General features: G+C 43.4%; 1 non-coding gene across 1 annotated transcript; it reads left to right on the top strand.

Moving 5' to 3' along the window:
• Positions 1-1,114: 1,114 nt before the first annotated feature.
• trnaf-gaa (transfer RNA phenylalanine (anticodon GAA)) lies at positions 1,115-1,187 on the top strand. Its single transcript has one exon. It is a non-coding gene; the product is annotated as a tRNA-Phe (tRNA).
• Positions 1,188-6,761: the final 5,574 nt, after the last annotated feature.

Genomic DNA, 6,761 nt, shown 5'->3' with positions numbered 1-6,761 from the left:
ATTTCTGTTTTTATTTCAGCATTTGCAGGATGTTGCTTTGATCTGAAAAACAATGGATGATTGGCTGGGGGGGTTCCAGTGAAATTCCACAGCAGCTAATAAAACCTAACTTGTTAGTGGCTTGTTGGTCTAAGGGTATGATTCGCGCTTACGGAAAATAGTTAATTAACATGCGAAAAATCCTGGGTTCAAGTCCCAGACGAGCCCTGGTCTGCTGGCATTTTTAGATTAAGGTTATCTATTGGTTTCAGCCTTGCAGAAGGTGGAATTGATTTCCAAACAGAGCTGGCATGAGCACCAGACAACTGGATTCAAAGAGCTTGTCGACAAAATTGCAATTAACTAAATGGACAGAAAGCCAAGTGGGAATATAAAGTTGTTGCTGTAATTGTGACCTGACTCCAAAAACAAAAGGACTGGGTTCTGGACTGGAATGGAATGGAATTCTTCAGTGTTTCTGTTGTTTGGCTTGCATTGACTCATCGATTTTCTTGTTTTTCACTTTGTCGATGCCTTTGAATAATTGTGGATCCTTCTTCAGGGTGTCTTCATTCACCAGGTAGTTCTGACCTCTGATGATGTTGATTGTAATCAGCTTCAATTCGCTGATAGTTTTGGAAGTGAGCAGATTTCCTTTGCTTGAGTCTACAACATGGAACTCAGTCTGACATGTGGACCCATGGGAGGATTTGAATGCCATCCCTGCGTTGGAGTTGCATCCATCCAATAAGAGACCGAGTAGTTCTGTCAGTCGAATATGAGACTTTTAATGGCAGGGTTGTGAGTTTGAGTGCCATTCTGTTTTTCCCTTTTGTAAGGCTTCATGAGCAGAGAGTACAGGGAGTGTTTGAAATGAGCAAGTCTCGCTTTGATTCAGGACTCTTACCTCTCAGCAGCATCTCACTATGAAAGATTGAATTTGATCTCATTTCATTCTCAGCTCGGGGTCTGTGCGGCTCAGTGGCACTTCTGGCTGTCTCCCGCTTCACAATCCATCAGTACTGAGAAAGCAATGGGGAATATTACTCACATGTTGTGTTCTTTAATTTTTTGGAAAACTTGAATGTATGTATTTTCTTCCAAAACAAGGACAACAAACCGTTGTTAATGTAGGGCTGAAATAGCTCAGTTGGGAGAGCGTTAGACTGAAGATCTAAAGGTCCCTGGTTCAATCCCGGGTTTCAGCAAATTTGCTTCCTTATGCGTCCCTTGCCTTGGTTCTGATTTTCCGGTTGCACAATTTACTTTGAAATTATTTCCCAAGCACCAGTGGATTGAATTTGAGAAACAACACAGAGTCATTTACAGCACAGAAGGTGGTCGTTTGGCCTATCACGTGCATGCTGGCTCTCCCCGGAGCAATCGAGTCAATTCCACTCACCAGCTCGATCCCTTTCCTCCTGCAAGTTTCTTTCCTTCAAGTATCCATCTAATTTCCTTTTCAAATCATTGATTTTCTCTGCTTCCACCACACTCGTGGGCCAAGACATTACTACCCACAGCATAAAAAATTCCACCTCATCAAGGATGGGAAATACTTATATCATCTATATTTGCTTATTCTCTCTTTCTATGAGAAAAGACTGACAGTCAACATGAAAGGAAACCCAAAAATCTTCGAGCAGCATGTAAATGATAAGTGGGTAGTAAGAGGTTGAGTCGGGCCTATGAGGGACAAAAAGGATAATATAAGCTGAGAGGTGCAGGGCAATGTTAATCTACTAAATGAGTACTTTGTATCAGTGATCACTAAGGAAGTGGAATTTGACAAAATCTCAGTCGAAGTGAAGAGAGTAGAGGCAATGGAGAGAGTACAAATTAGGAGAGGGAGGTGCTAAAAAGGCTGGCTGTGCTTAGGGAAGATAAATCACCTGGTCCGGATGGCTCACATCCCAGGTTGCGAAAGGAAATGCGGATGCAGATAACGGAAGGGCTTGCTATAATCTTCCAATCTTCCCTGGATACGGGGGAGGTGCCAGAGGATTAAACAGTGGCAAATGCGACACCCTTATTCAAGAAAGGGTGTAAAGACAGTCCGGGTAACTACAGGCTAGTTAGATTAACAGCAGCGGTGGGTAAGGTTTTGGAAAGAATAATCAGGGTAAAAAATCAACAGTCACTTGGAGAGGTTCGAGTTAATTAATGAGAGTGAGCATGGATTTATAAAAGGGAGTTCATGCTTGACTAATCTAACTGCATTTTTTGATGAACTAACAGAGCAGGTTGATGAAGGGAACGCAGTGGATGTTGTTTATATTGATTTTAAGGAAGCGTTTGACAAGGTACCACATAAAAGGGCGGTTAACAAAATTGAGGTTCGTGGTATAGGAGGGTCAGTGTCCAATTGGATAGAAAATTGGTTTAAGGACAGAAAACAGCGAGTCTTATTAAATGGTTCTTTGTCAGACTGGAGGATAGTCGACAGTGGTGTTCCCCAAGGGTCAGTGCTAGAACCACTGCTTTTTTTGCTCAAGGTAAGTGACTTGGATCTTGGAATACAGAGTAGAATCTCAAAATATGCCGATGACACCAAACCTGGAGGAGCGGCAAACAGTGAAGATGATATGAACTGCCTGCAACAGGACAGTGATAGGCTAGCAGAATGGGCAGACAGGTGGCAGATGGAATTTAATAGTGACAAGTGTGAGGTGATGTATTTTGGCATAAGGAATAGGGAGAGGCAATATATACTTAATGGCACAGTTCTAAAGAGTGTACTGGAATAGAGGGACTTGGGGTTCATGTGCATCAATCTTTGAAGGAGGCAAGTCATATTGCGAGAGTGGTTCGCAAAGCATATGGGATCTTGGGCTTTATAGGTAGAGGCATTGAGTACAAAAGCAGGGAGGTTATGCTGAACCATTATAAAACTCTGGTTAGGCCCCAATTGGAGTGTTGCTTCCAGTTCTGCTCAGCAGACTTTAGAAAGAATGTGAGGGTCCTTGAGAGGACGCAGAGGCGATTTACCAGAATGGATCCAGGGATGGGGGATTTTAGTTACAAGGTTAGGTTGGAAAAGCTAGGATTATTCTGCCTTTCTCAAAGGAGATTGAGTGGAGAATTGATAGAGGTGTATAACACCTCTAGAGAACAGGCCATCCTGGACTGGGTATTGTGTAATGAGAAAGGATTAGTTAACAATCTTGTTGTGTGGGGTCCCTTGGGGAAGTGCCCCATAATATGATAAAATTCTTCATTAAGATGGAGAGTGAGAGAGTTGATTCCGAGACTCGGGTCCTGAATCTAAACAAAGAAAACTATGAAGGTATGAGGCGGGAGTTGGCTATGATAGATTGGGGAACGTTACTTAAAGGGTTGACAGTGGATAGGCAATGGCTAGCATTTAAAGAGCGCATGGATGAATTACAACAATTGTTCATTCCTGTCTGTGCAAAAGTAAAACAGGAAGGGTGGCTCAACTGTGGCTTACAAAAGAAATTAAGGAAAGTATTAGATCCAAGGAGGAGAAATATAAAATGGCCAGAACAAGCAGCAAACCTGAAGATTGTGAGCAGTTTGGAATTTAGCAGAGGAGGACAAAAGGATTGATTAAGAAGGGGGAAATAGAGTATGACAGTGAGCTGGCAGAGAACATAAAAACTGACTGTAAAAGCTTCTATAGATATGTGTAGAGAAAAAGATTAGTGAAGACAAATGTGGGCCCCTTACAGTCAGAAACGGGGGAATTTATAATGGGGAACAAAGAAATGGCAGACCAATTAAATACATACTTTGGATCTGTCTTCACAAAGGAGGATACAAATTATCTCCCAGAAATGTTGGGGAACATAGGGTCTAGTGAGAAGGAGGAACTGTATGAAATCAGTATTAGTAGGGAATGTTTGGGAAATTGATGGGATTGAAGGCCGATAAATCCCCAGGGCCTGATAATCTACATCCCAGAGTACTAAAGGAAGTGGCCCTTGAAATAGCAGATGCATTTCTGGTCTTTTTTCAAAATTCTATCGACTCTGGAACAGTTCCAATGGATTGGACGGTAGTTAATGTAACTCCACTATTTAAAAAAAGAGGCAGAAAGAAAACAGCGAATTATATACCGGTTAGCGAGGCCTGGACAAGGTATGCCAGCCAAGAGCGACGTCTCAATTCATTCCATCTTCGCTGCCTTCGGAGAATACTTGGCATCAGGTGGCAGGACCATATCTCCAACACAGAAGTCCTTGAAGCGGCCAACACCCCCAGCTTATACACACTACTGAGTCAGCGGCGCTTGAGATGGCTTGGCCATGTGAGCCGCATGGAAGATGGCAGGATCCCCAAAGACACATTGTACAGCGAGCTCGCCACTGGTATCAGACCCACCGGCCGTCCATGTCTCCGCTATAAAGACGTCTGCAAACGCGACATGAAATCGTGTGACTTTGATCACAAGTCGTGGGAGTCAGTTGCCAGCATTCGCCAGAGCTGGCGGGCAGCCATAAAGACAGGGCTAAATTGTGGCAAGTCGAAGAGACGTAGCAGTTGGCAGGAAAAAAGACAGAGGCGCAAGGGGAGAGCCAACTGTGCAACAGCCCCGACAAACAGATTTCTCTGCAGCACCTGTGGAAGAGCCTGTCACTCCAGAATTGGCCTTTTTAGCCACTCCAGGCGCTGCTTCACAAACCACTGACCACCTCCAGGCGCGTATCCATTGTCTCTCGAGATAAGGGGGCCCAAAAGAAGCCACACATCAGTCGTGGGGAAAATGCTGGAGTCCATTATAAAAGATGTTATAGCAGAGTGCAATAATAACTCGTCTCCACTCCTAGTATTTCTAAATCCCACACATTCACTATAATGTGAACAATTATTTCCTGTTGTGTCTCTCTCAGATTTGTAAACTTCACTGTATTGGAGTGAGGTGACATCTACTGGCGGGAAGCAAGAACTGCAATCAAGCAGCAGAAACTCCACAGTCTGTCAGGGTTAAAGAAACATTGCAATGTGAGGATACAGCGAAGTGGTTTGATTGGGTAGATGGAGACATGATTCCACTTGTAGTGGTGTCTGAAGCAAAGGCCAGAAATACAAAATTGTCATTAATAAAAGAAATGAGGAATTCATGAAAAATGTAGTAACGTAGTGAATGGTTAGAATGTGGATAGAATAGAAAGTGAGATTGGATGGACAGAAGCAGTCTGAAAGGATGGCTAAACAAAAGGTGAGTGCCCTGAAACGTTAACTGTGTTTCTCACAGCACAGATGCTGCCAGAGCTGCTGAACAGTTCCAGCACTTTCTGTTTTTATTTCAGCATTTGCAGGATGTTGCATTGATCTGAAAAACAATGGATGATTGGCTGGGGGGTTCCAGTGAAATTCCACAGCAGCTAATAAAGCCTGACCTGTCAGCGGCTCGTTGGTCTAGGGGTGTGATCCTCGCTTAGGGAGTATGGTTAATTAACATGCGAGAGGTCCCGGGTTCAAGTCCTGGACGAGCCCTGGTCTGCTAGCGTTTTTAGATTAAGGTTATCTATTGGTTTCAGCCTTGCAGAAGGCGGAATTGACTTCCATCCGGAGCTGGCTTGAGGACAAAACAACTGGATTCAAAGAGCTTGTCGACAAAATTGTCATTAACTATATGTACAGATAGCCAAGTGGGAATATAAAGTTGTTGCTGGAATTGTGACCTGACTCCAAAAAAATCTGGACTGGAATGGAATGGAATTCTTCAGTGTTTCTGTTGTTTGGCTTGCATTGACTCATCGATTTTCTTGTTTTTCACTTTGTCGATGCCTTTGAATAATTGTGGATCCTTCTTCAGGGTGTCTTCATTCACCAGGTAGTTCTGACCTCTGATGATGTTGATTGTAATCAACTTCAATTCGCTGATAGTTTTGGAAGTGAGCAGATTTCCTTTGCTTGAGTCTACAACATGGAACTCAGTCTGACATGTGGACCCATGGGAGGATTTGAATGCCTTCCCTGCGTTGGAATTGCATCCATCCAATAAGAGACCGAGTAGAAGTGACAGTTCTGTCAGTCGAATATGAGACTTTTAATAGCAGGGTTGTGAGTTTGAGTGCCATTCTGTTTTTCCCTTTTGTAAGGCTTAATGAGCAGAGAGTACAGGGAGTGTTTGAAATGAGCAAGTCTCGCTTTGATTCAGGACTCTTACCTCTCAGCAGCATCTCACTATGAAAGATTGAATTTGATCTCATTTCATTCTCAGCTCGGGGTCTGTGCGGCTCAGTGGCACTTCTGGCTGTCTCCCGCTTCACAATCCATCAGTACTGAGAAAGCAATGGGGAATATTACTCACATGTTGTGTTCTTTAATTTTTTGGAAAACTTGAATGTATGTATTTTCTTCCAAAACAAGGACAACAAGCCGCTGTCAATGCAGGGCTGAAATAGCTCAATTGGGAAAGCGTTAAACTGAAGATCTAAAGGTTCCTGGTTCAATCCCGGGTTTCAGCAATTTTGCTTCCTTAAGCGTCCCTTGCCTTGGTTCTGATTTTCCAGTTGCACAATTTACTTTGAAATTATTTCCCAAGCACCAGTGGATTGAATTTGAGAAACAACACAGAGTCATTTACAGCACAGAAGGTGGTCGTTTGGCCTATCACATCCATGCTGGCTCTCCCCGGAGCAATCTGGTCAGTTCCACTCACCAGCTCGATCCCTTTCCTCCTGCAAGTTTCATTCCTTCAAGTATCCATCTAATTTCCTTTTCAAATCATTGATTGTCTCTGCTTCCACCACACTCGTGGGCCAAGTCATTACCACCCACAACATAAAAAAGTTCCACCTCATCAAGGATGG

Source organism: Heterodontus francisci, unplaced genomic scaffold (assembly GCF_036365525.1).
Source record: "Heterodontus francisci isolate sHetFra1 unplaced genomic scaffold, sHetFra1.hap1 HAP1_SCAFFOLD_174, whole genome shotgun sequence".
Taxonomy (NCBI): domain Eukaryota; kingdom Metazoa; phylum Chordata; class Chondrichthyes; order Heterodontiformes; family Heterodontidae; genus Heterodontus; species Heterodontus francisci.
This window is presented reverse-complemented; position numbering and strand designations above follow the sequence as displayed.